Here is a 20,282-nt window from a genome sequence, read left to right as displayed (position 1 = left end):
TATATATATATATATATACCTGTGTGTGTGCAGGTGTGCATGCTTGAGGTTAGATGCAAAAACATTTGAAACATTTGTATTCTTTGGGTTCTAGGGATCTTTTCAAAAACCTGAATTCACCAAATTTTCTACTCAAGAATGTACATCTTTGAGGAGCATCTGCTATTTTTCCTCCACTCCAGGGTCATCTTTGGCTTTAGACCCCCCTCTCCTCTGAAGGAGATGCAATGGAGGAGGAACTGATGGGGTCAGTGCAAAACAAACCCAGTGTTAATCTCCCAAAGGAGGAATCCTCTTTCAGTCATTGGCTCCCTGAAGAAAGAGTCTCTTGTTCCTGCTTGCTACAGTGAACAGGCCTGAAGGACATGTATACTTTCTTTTTGCCCCAGGATCGTGGAGGAAAAAAAAATGTATATTTAGCTGCCAGAGTGGTCCAGACTTCCCACTGTGTTTGGAAACCGGAAATTTGGATGGATAAAACGGGAGTAGAAAGAAACTCAATATTTCAGATTTTCAGAGTTTAATGGCAATAAAGACCCTGTGATAGCCCCCATCTGGGGATGATTAAGAACAGGGATTGAATATAAATCCAGGAAATTATCTGGGTTCTTTGTGAGGACTGATGAGGCCACATTTGGAATACTATGCACAGTTCCAGTCACCTTATTATAAAAGGATATTATAGAAATGGAGACAGTACAACAGAGGGCAAAGAGAACCACCTGGGATTTAAGGATCTTAGCTATTCAGAGTGGTATTCTTTGGCAAAGAAGAGATTAAGTGGGAACTCATTAAAGTATAGACAATTCTGAAGGGAATGGAGAGGATAATTGTTTCAAGGCTATTTGAGTTAGTGTCAAATACAAGAACAAGGAGTTAGTAACTTAAGCTAAGAAAGTGAATTTAGACAGGCATTTTTCTGAATCGAGTGTAAACTATATAAAACAAAGGACTGAGGATGGTAAAAATAAGAGACAGCTTTTTCAGAGAAGGAAACGTAATTTTTTCCAATTTGGTTCATCTGCATTAAATAATGAAGAGTGATGTTTTTTCCTTTTCCACTTTAAACAATTATATCTTATCAGCAGTGTTAAAATTAAAAAGGGTTAGAGTGGCTATTTGTAAGTTTAAAGCATCTAAAGGGGATGTTGTTAACTCTAGGGAAAGAACATATGTTTAATAGCTTCTTGGCTTTTCTCTACCTCAAAATGTCATAGCTTTCTGACCTGAAACTACCACCATTCCACATTACCATTCAGAGTTTTGTGCCATTGACCAGTCCTGATGAAATTCTAAATTTGTTCAGCCTTTAACATATCCAAAACAATGATTTCCAGTGTGATAAATACTATTTTACTTAGGCAAAAACTTTGGGCAAGGAAGGGGGGAATAATTATATGGTATATTAAAATATTGACTGTAAGTGGTGGTTTGTTTTATGCTGATCTTAAGAAACGTGATGCTGTTCAGATGGCATTTATGAAGCACCAGCTATGTGCTAGGCACTGGGGAAGATTCAGTGACTGCACATAAGGTGCCTGATAGGTATTTGCTGAATGGACACCATCCCTGTCCCCAATGAACATGCACGTTATAATGACATTGGTACCAAAAGGGAGGGAGTAGCAGTGTAGTGGAGAACAGAGGAGGGAACTTTTGAGCCATAGATAACAAGGTAGTGATCAAGAGACAGGCTTTGGGGTCAGTTTGAAACCCTCCTCCATTGCTAGCTGTGTCATCTTGGCAAGTCATTTCTCTGAGCCTCAGTTTCTTCGTCTATAAAATGAGGATGGTAGGAAACCCCTTCGGAGTTTGAGTGAAGGTTAAAGTGAATTGATGTATGTAAATGTCACATTGCTAGTACCTAGTGGGCACTCAAAAATGGCAGCTGCAATTATGAGGCGGAAGGAAGAGAACGGACAAAGGTCACACAGTAGGAAGCAGATCTATCTTTGGTGGGTATTTTTTTCCCCCCTGCGGTACGTGGGCCTCTCACTGTTGTGGCCTCTCCCGTTGCAGAACACAGGCTGCAGACGCGCAGGCTCAGCGGCCATGGCTCACGGGCCCAGCCGCTCTGCGGCATGTGGGATCTTCCCGGACCGGTGCACAAACCCATGTCCCCTGCATCGGCAGGCGGACTCTCAACCACTGTGCCACCAGGGAAGCCCTCTTTGGTGGGTTTATGAGTGGAAGAAGTATGTTACTTTAATTCTCTAAACTTCTGTTTCTTCATCTGTAAAATGGGGATGATAATAGCACCTCTCTTGTAGTGTTATCGTATGCAGTATAAAGTGCTTAGCACAGTGACTTGTGGTTAGTAAGTACTCAGTAAGTACTGTTATTGTCCTACCCTGTTTCAATGAGAAACATCAAGCCCTATGTTAAACTAGCTTCACCCTCCCCAACTCCTTTATTAAAAGTGACTGGAAAAGAAACTAGCTTTTTCACCCCCACTGGCCTTACTGCCATTCTCCTTATATGTTACTAAATAAACAATGAAGTTTTCCTGAAGGAAGTCTCAGAGCGTCTCATTTGTGGAGTACCTTAAAATTAAGTAGCACAGACTTACATGTCACCATATACCCAGTAACAATTTGTAGGAGAAAAACTGTTTGTTTTACTTGTTTTATTCCTACAGAGTAAAATTCTAGCACTGATGTTCTGGCAGGAAAGCATGATACTCAAAACCTTCATGAAGCTCGGGTTTTATTTTTATTATGGAAAATTTCAAATATATACAAAAGTGGAGAAACTAGTATAATAAATCACCATGTACCCATCTTGCAGCTTCAATAGTTAGCACCTGACCAATCTTGTTTACCTAGGCATCTCTTCCACAACCCCTTTTCAACTGTGTTTTTTCTAAATGATGAGTAAGATATTTTCTCTTGTAAATACTTCAATATGCACCTCTAAAAAAAATAAGGACCCTTTTTTTAACATAAATGGCCACAATCCCATCATCACACCTAAAAAGTAACCATTCCTTAATATCATCATGTATCTAAACAGTATTCAGTTTTTTCCAGTTGTGTCATAATTTCTTTGCAGTTGGCTTGTTGTTATTCAGAATCCAAGCAAGTTACATACTCTGCATTTTGTTGATATGCCTCTAAAGAATTTTTTAATTTCTGGGTCTTCTCCTTTTAATTTTTCGCTGTTTATTTATTGAAGAACTCAGATAATTTTTCTATAAAATAAAATAATTATTAATAAAGTAAAATTTTATTTCCTATAAAATATACCATATTCTGGATCTTTCTAAATGCATTCCCATAGTTGAACACATTCTTCTGTTCTCTGTATATTCTATAGTAAAATCTAGAGCCTTAATCAGATATAGGCTTTATTTTATTTTGTTTTATTTATTTATTTTATTTATTTAATTTTTTTATTTTTTAACATCTTTATTGGAGTATAATTTCTTTACAATGGTGTGTTAGTTTCTGCTTTATAACAAAGTGAATCAGCTATATAGGCTTTATTTTTATTTATCTTTTTCTGTCAAGACTACTTCATTGAACATAACGACATGTGGGTTTCATTGTTGCAATACATCAGGAAGCATATAGTGTCCCATTGTCTCTCTTTTTGGGATTTTACAACTGACCAGTAGGTTGAGGGGCTGTTAGCCTGATTCATCATATAAAGTTTCCCGTTGGCCTTTCACCTAATGGTGAAGTTATCAATTTTTTTGTCTTTATGCACTTATGGATTTTTTTATATTTTATGTATTTTAATACATTATACTTGTTATCCTTTTTAATGCTCAGATTCTTTCACCTTTGGTCAGTGGGAGTGCCTTCAAGTTGGCTCTTGTGTCTTTTGACATGACCTTGGTTGTCTCTGAGAGCTTTCTTGCTGTCTGGTATGACAAGGTATTCCAGGCTCACCTTGCATAGTCCTGGCATCAATCACTTCTCCAAGGAGCACTGATTCCTTTTAGTAAGAAATTGTATTTAAGACCATAATCTGGGCGTTAGGTTGCTCAGTGCTGCTGGGTTGGACATTGTTTCTGGAAAACTAGGTTTTAAGTACCTGCAAAAGCCAATAACTGGAAAGCTGTAGTACAAGTTACCCAAGTAACTAATTTGATTTGTTCTTCCAGTAAAATTAGATTTTGAATATTGTCAGAATATCTGAGGACTACTTAATTTCTCTAAACTGACAGTAAGATTATAAAACGTTGAAAGGGATGATAAGTTACCCAGGAGACATGAAGAAGAAACTAGATTGGGGGCTCTAGGGTCAGAATTGAGGTGGAAGGCAAGTGAGGGTCCTAGGAAGTAGAGGGCAGAAAGAAGTACCTAGAGTGCTTGGCCAGCTGTGGGTGCTGTTAATCAGGACCAGCCCTACAGCACTGGTGATGTGGCACATGTTTATTTTATGCCTTTATATGGCCCCAAATACCTCTCCCTTCCAGCCATGACTTCCCTAGCCTCAAATTCTACTCTTGTTTTTTTTCTCTTTTCCAAATGTCTTTTATTTTGTTTAGTTTAATGTATAACCATCTACCTTAACCTGTCCCCAGCATTTGACACAGGTGATCATTCTCTTCTACTTGGTACACTGTTTTCCACTTGCTCCCAGACACCACATTCTTGGTCTTCCTCCTGTTTTTCTAACTGCTCCTCAGCCTCTTTTGCTGGCTCCTTCTCATTCAAATTCCACTCTTAGAATCATTTTAGACCAGTGGGTCTCAACTCTGATCTTCAGCAAAATTTTGACCAATCTACAGCACAAAAAAATAAATAATGAAAATCATATATTTGCCAACTGTGCTATCTTTACAAAGTATCCTTCAAACTTCATTCTGAAAATATGTGTTTCCCATCAGGGAAAGGCTTTTTTGGCTGTTGTTAAATGTTCTTTCTTGTACGAAGTTACGGTGTTGATAGATGGCAATTTTTTTTTTTTTTTTTTTGCTCTACGCGGGCCTCTCACTGTGTGGCCTCTCCCGTTGCGGAGCACAGGCTCCGGACGTGCAGGTTCAGCGGCCATGGCTCACGGGCCCAGCCACTCCGCGGCATGTGGGATCTTCCCAGACCGGGGCACGAACCCGTGTCCCCTGCATCGGCAGGCGGACTCTCAACCACTGCGCCACCAGGGAAGCCCATAGATGGCAATTTTTGATGTTTTTATTGGGTTACCAAATCTTTGTTTCACAAATCTGTCCTCTGAAATATGAATGGTCTGTGAAATCCAAAATTGTGGGACTCATCAGAGCCCCTATCTGAAATGCTTCTGCCGCCTGAGAACGAAACGGGTATGATGGTTGGAGACGGCGAAGATGAGTTTCTTCTCAGGTTTGAGAAGACAAAGTACATGTACGTGTGTGGAGAGGGGAGGGTGAAGGTGAAAGAGAGCTGTGGGCTTGGGAATGGGTTAGGGGAATGGAACAGGAGCCAGCAAAGCGTCCTAATCAGAAAAGCAGGCCCAGGAGGGGCTCCCTGGGGCAAGCTAACCACCTCAGGCTGCCTCCCATCAGTCTAATTTAGCTGAAAAGCATTTACTGGGAACCTAAGAGCAGGGGAGACCTAAGCACAGAGGTTGAAAACGAATGTGACACAGCCCCACCCTTGAGGAAGTCTCATAGCTGCTGTGAGAGCCCGCGTGATTGGGCCAGTGGCCAGGAAACCACGGTCCTTAGGACAGGACGGGCCCTTCCTCCCCTCCCCTCCATTTCTGCAGCCCATTCTCCAGTCCTCTCCTTTCTCCACCGGCCCCAGTCCCATCAGCCCCACCCCAGAGAGAACAGAGCTGTATTAATTTGGGCATAAAGTGAGTAAAAAGACAAAACAAAAGTTTTAAAACAGCTTCACTATCCTCCATGTTATCGCAGAGGCTCTGTTCTCAGGTGGGAGCAGTTAGGCATTGGGATCACACAGCTGTGGCCCATACCCTTCCCGGTCTCACAGATTGCTGCTGGGCTTGACACGTGAAAGGCAGACACAAGTACTCAAGAAATGAGTGGAGATGGATCATGGGATGTTGGTGGGATGAGGGGGAGGGCACTAGGTGCAGAGTCAGTCAGCTTGGACCATGGAGAGTTTGTCTCACAGAAGGCCAGGCTCCAGAGGTGTGAAGCCCTCCTCACCCTCCTCAAGCCTCTGACCTCACCACCTGCCCTGCTCTGGGCACAAGGCTGCCTCCCCAGCCTTGCGCGGGACCCGGCCTCCCTGCCTCCTGCCTTCCTGACGCGCCAGTGCCTCCCTGGCCCTCGGCCCTCGTGGTGGTGCTTCCCGGTGTCTGCCGGCAGGTAGGATCTGCCCCGACCACTGAAGGCCATTCTGCGCCAGTGTGGGGGGAGGGGGGAGGGGGAAGGGGTGCTGGAAAACTCACTCCCCTGGAAGCGGGAGGTGCTGTATAAACACGCACCCTGCCTTGCCTGGGCAGGACAATTCTGAGGCGAGTGTATGCGCCACTTCCCAGAGGTCCCTGAGGGATTCAGCTCTGGTTGATGCTACTTGATGACGCCTTTTCCCTGTATCATTCCATACTGCCTGTCTCTGTAGAGCGTCCTCTTCTAGACATTTCATATAAATGAAATCATATAATATGTGGTCTTTTGTGACTGGCTTCTTTCACTTAGCATAAACATAAGGTTTATTCATGTTGTAGCGTGTCTCAGCCTGCCATTCCTTTTTATGGTCAAATAGTAATTCATGGTGTGGATAGACCACATTTTATTCATGCATTTGTCAGCTGATGGACTTTGGGATGTTTCCACTTTTTGGCTATAATGAATAATGCTGCTATAAACATTCATGTACAAGTTTTTGTGTGGACATATGTTTTCATTTCTCTAGGGTATGTATTTTAGAGTGGAATTACTAGGTCATATGGCAGCTCCATGTTTAACATTTTGAGGAACTACCAGACCGTTTTCTACAGAGGCTACATCATTTTACATTCCCACCAGCCATGTATGGAAGTCCCAATTTCTCCATATCCTTGCCAACACTTGTTATTATCTCTTTTTTATTCTAGCCATCCTAGTGGGTACCTCGTGAGTTTGATTTGCATATCCCTGATGGCTATGGATGAACATCTTTTCACGTGCTTGTTGGCTATTTGCCTTTCTTTGGAGACATGCCCTTTGCCCATGGGCTCGTTTAGTAAATGTTGGTGTTACTCTGGGTTCAGTGTTGACCCCCTTTTCTCTTCTCATGCACATTTACACTAATGCCCACTCCTTATTCATTTTCTATTCATTTATTCAATCATAGTTTATTCAAAAAACATTTATTAAGCTCCTAAAATGTGCTGGAACTGTGCTCAGTGTTGAAGCCAAACAGCCAGGAATAAACAGACGAGGTCCTTCCCAATGAGAAGCTTGCATTCTTAGAAGGGATGAATATATTAAATAAAGAAGCAGATAAGTAAGATCATGTGTGACAGTGGAAGAGCTATGACATTAATATGATAGAGTGATGGAAAGAGTATTGTGGTTGGGCAAGGGGAGTGGGCATTACTTTAGACTGGGGGATCGGGGAAGGCCTCTCTTAGCAGGTGATAGTTGAGCTGAGACCTTCAAGATAAGAAAAAGCAAACCGTCAGAAGGGAGGGGCATCCCAGGCTGAGAGAAGCAAGTGAGAGGAAGGAGCTCTGTATGTTCAGGAAGTGAGAAGACTGAAGTAGCTGGACCATCATGAACTAAGAGGAAAATGGCAGGAGGTGAAGTCAGAGAGGCCGGCAGGACCTTCCTTTTGAAGGACAGTCAAGAAAAAGTTTTCTAGACCTGGGATTCCTGGGATTATGCCTGATATGATTTTGGAGGGAACAGTCAATAAACCACAGGCATATAGGTTGCTTCAAAATTAAAAAAAAACACTTTTCTGTGCCTCCTCTGCATCCTAATTATAACTCTTCCCACATAGAAGCAGAAAGATGCTATACCCGAGAACAGCTAGTAAATAAAAAACTGGCATGAACCGTTACTTTGTTTAAAATAGAAAAATAAAACCCAAACCAGCACTACAGGGTGACAGTTTATGGTGTTGGAAATGTATTCAGAAGTCTTTTTAGAGTTTGTGTCGAATGTTTATGGAAGGTGTAAAATTCTTATAATGCCAGTGTTTCATGAACAGTGCAGTTGGCGACTCCTTTTAGCTTGATCCCCGCTTTCAGGGAATGTAGATTTTCCTTCATTTATTCATATTGTATCCAGTCCATCAAAAAATAGACCAGGGCTTCCCTGGTGGCGCAGTGGTTGAGAGTCCGCCTGCCGATGCAGGGGACACGGGTTCGTGCCCCGATCCCGGAAGATCCCACATGCCGCGGAGCGGCTGGGCCCGCGAGCCATGGCCGCGGAGCCTGTGTGTCCGGAGCCTGTGCTCCGCAACGGGAGAGGCCACAGCAGTGAGAGGCCCGCGTACAGCAAAAAAAAAAAAAAAAAAAATAGACCAGATATAACAGGACAGTCCATTTGTACCATTCTTTTTGGAAATAATTGCTAGAAGCACTTTACGGTTGTCAAAGCCCCACCAGTGTGACTCCCGGGCGGTCCTCTGTGTTAAAAAGCACGTGCTTCCCACTCATCTTTGTATTCCTCTCCCATTTCCACCACCGGGAGGATAACCAGGCGGGGAGAAGCAGCCCTTTAAAATTCAGTGCAACGCAAAGGGCAAGAAGAGGGGTGAAAATGATCTATGCAGAGCCCCCCAAAGAAAAGGGAAGCAGGGACTCCCTCTGTTTAAGAATGAGCTTTATGAAGGAGTCAGGGAAAGCTCAGGTTTACCAGATATGCAGAACCATATGCATGCATTAATTAAAGGAATGTGAAGGAGGAGGAGGGTATCTGAGAAAATAACAAAGCTGCAGTGTATGCATGCAATGATTTTTCATTCTGTTTCGCTTCAGCTCTGCCCCTGCAACAGAGGATCTAATCAATCTGCCGGCTATTAAGTTTGTTAATTGATAATGCATACTAATTAGGCTGTGCGCAGTTACTTAAGAGACTTTGCTAAGGTGATTGTAGGCACAAGTCCAAATGGAGTTTAAAGTATTCTGTGTGAGGTTAAAACCCATCAACCAGAATAGATGGATTTTATATTATAACAGAAGGCACAACGTACCCATAAGTATTTAATGTATTGCACAGTTATCCATTATTACGTATTTTAACTCTACAAAATAATTAAAAGTGTAAAAACAGCTACTAAAAACTATAACTAAATCACATCAGTGAGGGTGTGAAGAAGTGTCAAAGAGAGAGTACTATTTTCTCATCAAAGTAAATGTTTAATTTTCTCATTTATATTTGGGAACAGTCAGGGTTAGCAGGGGAGGAGGCTTTGTGAGAAGCAAGACTTATTGAACCGTGCGGACACCAGAGGCACTGAACAGCCTCAGATGTCAGGTTGTGATGCCCATTTTTCAAAGGTCAGCACTCCAGAGGCTGCCTAGTCGACCCACAGAAACACATCGGGGAGCTCAAGGTTGAAACATGCTTATCAGCCATAAAATTAACTGCTGGTCCTATGGTTTGTACCCTTTGGAGTGCTGTTATTTTGGGAATGGGCTGACAAGGACCTCCAGGCATCCTGCAAGTGTCCCTTGAGAAAATGTTCTCAAGGAGGATGGCTCATCCTACTCTATGTCTTGGAGAATGAATCAATTCCACTTTAGGCCCAAGAGATATGTCTAGTTGGGTCTAAAAGATGTCTCTAGATCAGAGTGATGTCTCACTCTGCTCTGGTGAATTTCTTAGAAGTTCAGAAGGGTCAAGGACCAGCGAAGTCAAATCACAGGGCTAACCTAGAGGAGGTCAAAATTCCTCAGGAGGCCCTAAAACTTTTCTGTTCTTCTGGAAGATTCAGAGACAAGCTTCATGGGCTTTTTATTCATTCATTTAGCAGCTAACTCTTGAGTAGATTATATGTTCCAGGCCCTGTGTTCTGTACTGGGAATACCAATGATGAACAAGACAGGCAGAGTCCCCTCCCTTCACATAGCTTGGAGTCCAGTGCAGCTGGCACATGCTGCCAGAGGGAGCTTTCTAAAAATGAAGATGTATTCATGTGCATCCCCTACTTAAAATTACTGGTTCCTCTTGTAATAACCCATAATGGAAAAGAATCTGAAAAAGAATATCTATATAGATACACATATAGAGAGAAAAGTACAAAATGAATCACTTTGCTGTACACCTGAAACTATCACAACATTGTAAATCAACTATACTTCAAAAAATATATATATTACTGGTTCTTCCAGGATGAAGTCCAAACTCCTTAGTATGGTAGATGAGGTTCTCTAGCCTTATCTCTTGATACTTCCTTTCTATAACGTATTTTTTGTGAAACCGCTATAATCTAGGCCCTGCACCAGGTGTTGCATACACAGCAGAAAGCCAAATAGATACAGTCCCTGCCTTCAGGGAGCTCAGTATTGAGCAAACTCAAGTCATATCCAGGGCAAAATCTGTCCACAAGTTTGGGTCCAAATCAGGCTGATCCCTGGGGCTTCTAGGTAGAACCAGAATATGGCAGTTGGTTGTTCCCCCAAATTGTGTTACTGTCAAATTATTGATATAAATGATCAATTATTATGTTACCATCAAATTATATTATTAATTTTGGGGTGTAGGGAGAAACAAGTAACAGAGTTGACATTCATTAAAATGCTACTGGGCTTCCCTGGTGGCGCAGTGGTTGGGAGTCCGCCTGCCGACGTGGGGGACACGGGTTCGTGCCCGGGTCCGGGAAGATCACACGTGCCGCGGAGCTGCCAGGCCCATGAGCCATGGCCGCTGAGCCTGCGCGTCCGGAGCCTGTGCTCCGCAACAGTGAGAGGCCCGCGTACCGCAAAGAAAAAAAAAAAATGCTACTGGGCTGATCTGCTACTCGGAGTGGGAGAAAAGCTTCCGTGAAAGACTATTTAGCAGGAGCAGAGGGAGGTGTCTATTTTATTTTCACTTCTTAGGCAAACCAAGCCTGTAAACAGAAACTTGAAGCTAACAGGAGGCAGTGGTGTAGATAGTATGCATTTAATTAACAAATGAATTGTGCTCCTACAGTGTGACCATTGAACCTGCAGCTGATCTATACTGCTTTGTTTTAGCTATTTTGAGATGACTGAGTTCAGTGACTCTGTGTAGTAGTCGACTGAAAGCATCTAAGAGAAAAAATAACTGGAAGCTCACTATGCTTATGGTCAGACATTCTTAACTTGGTCAAATAGCATAGTACAGGATTGGGGTGAGTAAAGACTTTGAGAGAATAAGCCATTTCCAAGAACTATTTGTGCAAGCTAGAGTTTATCTGAATATATTGAGCACATAGTAAAAGTAGGATATCTAGAAAAATGGTATAGATGATCTTAATTGCCAAGCAGAAATAGAGACACAGACGTAGAGAACAAGTGTATGGAAAGCAAGGGGGAAAGGGTGGGGTGGGAGGAATTGCAAGATTGGGATTGACACATATACACTATTGATACTATGTATAAAATAGACAACTGTTGGGAACATACTTTATAGCGCAGGGAACTCTACTTAATGCACTTTGGTGTCCTAAATGGGAGGGAAATCAAAAAGGGAGAGGATATATGTATTTGTATAGCTGATTCATTTTGCTGTGCAGTAGAAGCTAACACAACATTGTAAAGCAACTATACTCCAATAAAAATTAACTTAAAAAAAGTAGGATACCCATGGCAGGATTGCATAAGTGCAGTAATTAGTGTTTTAACAATCACAAAAGTAGTTCTTGTGATCCTATGCCAATGATACAAGCATTTATTCTTATTGTTCCAAAAGATAAGATTGGATTTAAAAAAATTTGGAAACAATTAAAAACTACATATGCAATTATTTTTCTTCCTTGTTAAATAGAGGTGACAGGGTCTTATATTCTGATGTATTGATATCATCGTTTGAGTAATACTGAAAATGAATAATTTTCTAAGAAGTGAATGGTTTTTAAAATAGATTCCAGGTGAAGAAAATAGGAATGAAAGCCCTTAGTTCTGTGACATTTGTTCCCCCAAAATGAAGTCTGATACTTATCAAGACTGTAGAACTATACGCCAAAATATGTTAAAGTCATTAGGGAATGGGTATTTTCTAGACTTTTACTGGAATGAGCAGTAAGTTGCCTATGCACACATTTTTATTTGTATGTATGAATTGAGAAGATAATTATAACAGTATTCTTTTCATATACAGATCTTAAGATTTATTTGTCAGGGTGTTTTAATTGCTATAACAAATAGTCCTAACATCTTAGTGGTGTATCACATTAATGAGTTTTGCTGTTATTCTTTTCCCTATTCACATCAATCCAATGAGGGTTGGCAGGGAGACTGCTCCACAGTCTTTTAGGAACCCAGGCTCCTTGCAGAATAGTGGCTTCATTCTCTAAAGCCTTCAGAGGATCCTGTGCTTAGCTGACATAAGGGAAAAAGAAGGGAGGACTGCTATGTGCCAGGCCTAAAGGTGGTGTACATCATTTCTGCCCATATTCCACTGGGCAGAGCTTATCAGATGGCTGCACCTATTCCAAGGGAGACTGGGAAATATAGTTTAACTGAGTGCCTGGGAGGAAAAGAGAACAGTTGGCCAGTCTCTACTATATAAGATGAACCCAAACAATATCTCTAAGGGAAAGGTTGGTGACCAAAGGAAATAAGCCTTCTCCATCTTTGGCTACATGGAGACAGCAACCAAAACCTCATTTTTAACTAGATATCCCCCTGAGACTTTTTTTCTTTTTTTTCTTTGAGACGTTTTATTTATTTATTGGCTGCATAGCATGTGGGATCTTAGTTCCCAGACCAGGGATTGAACCCCTCCCCCCTGCAGTAGAAGCCTGGAGTCCTAACCACTGGGCTTCCAGGGAAGTCCTCCCCCACCCCCCGACCAGACGTTTTATAAAGGGAGATCTGATCTGAATAACAAGGGCTGCACAAAATAATGCAGTAAGAATTCCAAAGAAAATTTCATGTTATTAAACCACAGTGTGTTGAGTCAATCTATTTTTATCAATCTGAGCCCAAAGGAAGTTGGTGTGTGCTGTCGTTCCATCTGTCTGCATTTCCTTTAAATGCCCCTGGCATACACAGATCCTGCCCATGACCCACCACTCTAAGTTTTGTCACCAACCCCACTGATACCTCATTTCTCTGAGCATAAACCGCCAACAGTTTCAGGTTTGAAGATGCAGTTAAAGAGGCCCCTGGTGACTGTGAGACTGTGAGACCTAATTGGTCTACAAAGAGCTACAAAATCTTTCACAAGCTTCTGACTAAGAACTCAGATTAGTCACACATCACAGGTTTTTCTATATACAGCTTTGCCCCAATTCATAAGAGGTAGATTTTATAAAACAGTTAACTTCAAATGTAATTATTTTCTTTACCATAAAATCCACTAGCTGAATTCCTTTAGCTGGCAAACTTCTCTAGTGTAGTCAAAATACTCACTGATATTCAAACATTTTAGATGCTCTTGAGAAGTTGTATGGCTTTTCAGTAATATTTAATGTATCATATAATGCATACTAATAGATGGATAAATAGATATACATTTAATCTGTTATATATTATCTTTTCTTGTTTATTCAGCTATGAGAGAGCTGTTTCATTTCATTTTGTCTTTGGGAGAGAATTGATTTAATCATAAGAGTGATCGTGATATTACTCTATTTCTTGCCATATTTTCATAATTATTTTCTAGGTAAAAAGTCTTTATACAGGTTGGTGCATTAGAAATCAGTATATTTTTAGACTTGGTAATCAACTGTTTTAGGTAGAAGTGTTAACCATATTTTACAAATTTGACACCTCACCCTATTTACTCCCAAAATAAGCTATCTTAAATGAGCCAGAAAAATGAATAAAAACTTCGGGTTGTCTGTCAGTTAATATGCAGATAAAAGAAAAATTAGTGACTTTCAGCTTATTTCTACTATCAATTAAATTGTTAATTTTAAATTTAAAAAATGAAGATGAATGAATCTATTTTTTATGAAGTCTCAAATGTTAACTCAAATGATTCCAAAATGATGTTTATCATATAGTACATTGGAAGGAATAGAAAATTACTTAATAATTCAGCATATCTGATCAGAGACTTTGGCAAGGTATCTGAATTGGTCAGGATTGCATTTGGCTTCATGTAACAGAAGCCTGACGTTAAAAGTTCAGTTTGTTTGATTTTTTATTATGTAACAATGACTCGGGCTAGCTTATATTCATGGCTGCTTTGGAGCCAGGCTCTCTCTATCTTCCTGATTCACCATTCTTCAAATGTGTTTTGCATCTTCCATGGTCAAAATATGATACCTGTGCTTCTAGGCATTGTATCTCCATTCCAGGAAGGAAGAAGAGAATAGATGGCTAAAAAGTCTGTCTCCCTTTCAGAAGCTTTCTCAGGAGCCTCCCTCAGCACTTCTGTTTCTTTTTCCTTGTTGGATACTTTCTGCTTGTCTCTTCAGATCTACTCCCGCCCTTCTCCAGCCTGCTCTGTGCCCTGGCAGCCTGACCTGTACGGACTGCCTCAATGCATCCTTTGCCCTCTGGCTTCCAGGGGGAAGCTGTAGCCCCATTTGCTCTGTGAGGCCGGTGGAAGATCCTGGAAGGAGATGGGAAGGTGGGAGAAGAGTGAGGCTGAACAATTGTTTCCTGAGCTCTTCCCCTCTAGTTCATTAAAAATAGGCTCCATCCTTCTCCTAAAGCCTCAGCCCCTGTCAGTTAGCTGAGAGTTGGTCAAGACAGGATTGAATTGGAGCTGGTGAGAGCTGGAAAAGGGCTCCTCCTACAGAGAGCATCATCACAGCCACCTTGCTCTTGAATGTGAGTGGAACTGAGGCACCTGTTTTGTAAGAGTATCAGACTTGTTTACCATCAACCCAGCCTGGGGGGATCAGATGTCTGCAGACCCAGCCAAATTATGCTTCACAGTACAATCAGACAGCTAAAGCTTGGGTTTCTCCCACCCCTTCATTACATCTGGGCTTTCCCCAGGCCTTTCCCTATCTTTCATTTATTTACATTTAAATGGAATCTCAAGCAGACAGAACTATTCTGTTCTACTTGTTTATGATATATAGGCTTCATTGTTCATGTGTGGTACTATCTTTTATTTATTTCTTTATTCCTGTAATGTATTAAGCACCTATGAAATCACCACTTGATGCCAAAACTAAACCACTGACAATAACTTACACCCACTTTTGTGTTCCTCCCCTATCTTGTCACCTTAGCCCCAGAAGATAATCACTGTCCTACAGTGTGTGTTTATTTTACGTATATGCAATAGGATAAATGTTTTATTATATGTGTGTGTGTGTGTGTGTGTGTGTGTGTGTATATATATATGCCTTCATAAAACAAGTAGTACAAACTGTAGGTAACTTTGCAACTCCTGGGACTTGATTTTTTGTTTTTTTTATGTAACATTGTGTTACTGATACCCGTCTGTTGTTGTTGCAGGTAGTTATAGTTAATTCATTGTTTACTGCTGTAACATATTCCATTAGTTATTTGTTCTCGTGTTGATGGGTATTTGAATCTTTTCTAGTTTTTTGCTATTACAAGTAGTGCTGCAATGAACTTCCTTACACACATCCTTTGATGCATGTGTGTATGAATTTCTCTTGGTTATAGAACTGATCCGCCTTGGAGTATATAAATGTTCATGTTTACAAAATAACGTCACATTATTTTTCAAAGTGGTTGTGCCTTTATATACTCCCACTAATAATATATAAGAAATCCTCCTGATCTGTATCCTTTCAACAACTGATACTGTCAGACTTGTTGAATTTTGCAGATTAAATGAATGAAAAATGGTATCTCTTTGTAGTCTTTATGTTTCTCTAATTACTAATGAGGTTAAGCATCTTCTTGGTTGTGTATTGGCTGTAAATATTTTCTAGTCTGTGTAATGCCTATTCAAGTCTTTTGCTCATTTTATTTTATTTTTTATAGCTGAAGTATAACTGACATTCAGCACTAGTTTCAAGTTTGCAACATAATGATTCAACATTTGTATGCATTGTGAAATGACACTGCAATAAGTCTAGTTAGCATGTCACCATACAAAGTTACAAAATTTTTTTCCTTGTGATGAAAACAATTAAGACTTACTTTCTTAGCAACTTTCAAATTTGCAATACATTATTATTGACCAGAATCATCATTCTGTACATTACATTCCCATGATTTATTTTATAACTGGAAGTTTGTACCTCTTGATCCACTTCACCCATTTTGCCCACACCCAACCCCCTCTTCTCTTATAGCCATCAGTCTGTTCTCTGTGTCTATGAGTTTTGTTTGGGTTTGTTTTATTCTTTAGATTCCACATATAAGTGCAATCATACAATATTTGTCTTCCTCTATCTGGCTTATTTCACTTAAAACAATACCCTCAATGTCCATCCATGTTGCCGCAAATGACAAGATTTCATTTTTTATGACTGAGTAGTATTCCATTGTATATATATTTATATACATATATATGCCACATCTTCTTTATCCATTTATCCATCGATGAACACTTAGGTTGCTTCCATATCTTGCCTATTGTAAATAATGCTACAATGAACATAGGGGTGCATATATCTTTTCAAATTAGCGTTTTCATTTTCGTTGGATAAATACCCAGAAGTGGAATTGCTGAATTGTATGGTAGTTCTGTTTTTAATTTTTTGAGTAATACTATTTCCATAGTGGCTACAACATTTTACATTCCCACCAACAGTGCTCAAGGGCTCCCCTTTCTCTGTATCCTCATCAACACGTGTTATTTCTCTAGTTGTTTTGATAATAGCTGCTCTGACAGGTATGAGGTGATATCTCATTGTGGTTTTGATTTGCATTTCCCTGATGATGAGTGATGTTGAGCATCTTTTCATGTGCCTGTTGGCCATCTGTGTGTCTTCTTTGGAAGAATGTCTATTCAGAACCTCTGCCCATCTTTAATTGGATTTTTTTGTTGTTGTTGTTACTATTGAGCTATATGAGCTTTTGTGTATTTTGGATATTTACTCCTTTTATTAACCCCTTTTGTAAATTTTGGATATTAACCTACTGAATGGAAGAAAAATACTGATTTATGAATATTTTCTTCCATTCAGTAGGTTGCCTTTTCATTTTGTTGATGGTTTTCTTTGCTCTGCAAAAGCTTTTAAGTTTGATATGATCCATTTGTTTATTTTTGCTTTTGTTGCCATTGCCTTTGGAGTCAGATCTAAAAAAAAATGTCACCAAGAGTGATGTCAAGGAGCTTACCATCTATGTTTTCTCCTAGGAGTTTTATGGTTCTGGTCTTACATTCAAAAGACTTTAATTCATTTTGAGGTAATTTTTGTGTATAGTGTAAGATAGTAGTCCAGTTTCATTATTTTGCATGTGGCCATCTAGTTTTCCCAACACCATTTTTTTTTTTCCGCACCGTGTGGCATGCGGGATCTTAGTTCCCTGACTAGGGATCCAACCCATGCCCCCTGCACTGGAAGCATGAAGTCTTAATCACTGGACCGCCAGGGAAGTCCCCAACCAATTTTTGAAGAGGCTGTCTTTTCCCCATCCTTTGTCATGGATTAATTGACCATGTAAGTGTGGGTTTATTTCTGGGCCTTCTATTCTGTTCCATCGATCTATGTGTCTGTTTTCATGCCAGTACCATGCTGTTTTGATTAGTATAGCTTTGTAATGTAGTGTGAAACCAGGGGGCATGATTCTTTTACTCACTTTAAAACTGAGTTGTTTTCCTTTTCTTCCTCAGATTTTGATAGGCTAGGCAGACAGAAAATCAGTGAAGGCTTAGAAGATTTGAACACAACTAATAACCATCATTTAATGAGCATATATAGAATTCTCCTATCAACAGTTGGAGAGCAGACATTCTTCTTAAGCACACATGGAACATTTCCAAAAATAGATGATATGCTAGGTCATATGTTTCAACATTTTTTTTTTTTTTGGCTGTGTTGGGTCTTTGTTGCTGCACACAGGCTTTTCTCTAGTTGTGGCGAACAGGGGCTACTCTTTGTTGCGGTGCGTGGGCTTCTCACTGGGTGGCTTCTCTTGTTGCAGAGCATGGGCTCTAGGCCCACGGGCTTCAGTAGTTGTGGCACTTAGGCTCAGTAGTTGTGGCTTGCAGCTCTAGAGCGCAGGCTCAGTAGTTGTGGCACATGGGCTTAGTTCCTCCACGGCAGGTGGAATCTTCCCAGACCAGGGCTCAAACCCATGTCCCCTGCACTGGCAGGTGGATTCTTAACCCCTGCGCCACCAGGGAAGCCCTCAACATATTTTTTTTTGTTTTTTTTGTTTGTTTGTTTGTTTTGCATTACGCGGGCCTCTCACTGTTGTGGCCTCTCCCCTTGCGGAGCACAGGCTCCTGACGCGCAGGCTCAGCGGCCATGGCTCATGGGCCCAGCCGCTCCGCGGCATGTGGGATCTTCCCGGACCAGGGCACGAACCCGTGTCCCCTGCATCGGCAGGCGGACTCTCAACCACTGCGCCACCAGGGAAGCCCCCCTCAACATATTTTTAAGAAAAGTTATCACAACACAGTTAGAAGTTAATGAAAAGAAGTAAGTTAAAAGAAATATTGATACATTTAGAAATCCAAAAATATTTCTAAATGACTCATGAAAAAATCAAGTTATCTCACCTTCATCACCAGGACCCAGATGCCTCCTCTTGACTCCAGAACATGAGTCCTGCCCAGGAACAGAGCAGGTTGTGAAGGTGCCTGGCCCTTTTGTCTCATCCTTGTCTGTCCCATAGAATCTTGAATACCATCTCCCTTGGATTGCCCCACTCAGGACTTGGACTCCCACCTGAATCTCAAAGGCACTGCCTCCCATAAACTTAGAAAGATGGAAGGATGTAATAATGTTTCTATTATTTATCTTTTTAGAGCAAATGGAAATAAACCTTCAGAAACAACATCTCAACTTAAATTCCTGAGTGATACCATGGTCATTTCAATCCCTGCCCTCCATGTTCTGCTTTACATGGCACAATAAGGGGGATAAGGCATTAGTTATACAGTAACTGGCCTGCTCCCCCTCCCATACCACCTCAGAGTGTACAGGGGTTGACACTATATAGTTGATTTGAAAGAGTTTTCCAGATATGAATACCAGCTATACCCATTTTTAAGCTTAAAGAAAGCAGCACAGATTCTACCTTTTTTTTTTTTAATTTGGCCACACAACTCACATTTCATCAAGACTTTATATGGGAGTGGCCCTTTAATCAGATCTCTTTTAAATGACAGAAAATCCATTTTATCCTGCTACAGAAACCTGGTGGATTTTGCCTAAATTGCATTTTCCTTTATGGCAGGCACAATAGCACAACAAATAACTTACAAGGAGTAAAAAAAAGAAGGTCACAGCTCCACAGAGTCTGTTGGTTCCTACTACACAGGGAGAACTATCTAGACAGAGGTGGGTCCACCAAGATGCTCCTGGAGCTTATGTTTCAGGGCCCCTTACTTGCAGGGGCCCTTTGTAAAGCCCTGGTTGGGGGCCTACAAATTTTGAATTTATGATTTTATATTCTTTTCTTAAAGAGAGATTTCCAAACTGTATAAACTTAAGGATACATCTGTCTCTGAACATGGACAGTATAAAAATACATATAAAGGTTGAATCTATTTCATAATAGCAAACTCTTGGTGCTGGGCCAAGCTCTGGAAGAAACCCTAGGCCACTCTCAATCTGGGCTTGGAAGGGGCTGGGCTAACTTGGGTTTGGAAATCAAGATAAGTGACTTCAACTTGGAAAATGTCCTATTATGTTAGCCTCTTCTTCCTTCCTTTCACTCTCACCAGCCTTTGATGAACATTCCAGTATAAAAAATAGTCAACATTGAAATAACACAATTACTTGTAATAACCAATTGTTTTCTTGCAGACTTTTCGACAGGTGCTAAAATAATATCTATGAAGATTAAATCCTAGGTTACTCTACGAAATGGGTTCGTGCTGGGTACATTTAAGCGCTTGGTTTTGTCTTAGAATCAGAATACGCTGTAGTTCTTCCCTACAGGTCTGTCTCAAACTCTGCTCCAATTCAGTTTTGAACTCTGTGTCAAAAAGCCCAAGAAGGACCTTAATCAGATCACACATCTGCTTAGAATAGTGATTTTAGTGATTTGGACATCTGGCCACTTGGAACTGGATAAAGGCCACCAACTCACTTGACAAAAGCTACTGGACATCTGTCAGCATGGAAATAGCTCCCCTTCTAACTGACCCTGAATCAGATTTCAGTAGCCAACCTCACAATGAAAGGGCATCTCTTCTCCTCCTATTATTC

This window comes from Mesoplodon densirostris, chromosome 3 (genome assembly GCF_025265405.1).
Source record: "Mesoplodon densirostris isolate mMesDen1 chromosome 3, mMesDen1 primary haplotype, whole genome shotgun sequence".
Lineage (NCBI taxonomy): Eukaryota > Metazoa > Chordata > Mammalia > Artiodactyla > Ziphiidae > Mesoplodon > Mesoplodon densirostris.
The sequence above is the reverse complement of the archived record's forward strand: the minus strand, read 5'-3'. Positions refer to the sequence as shown.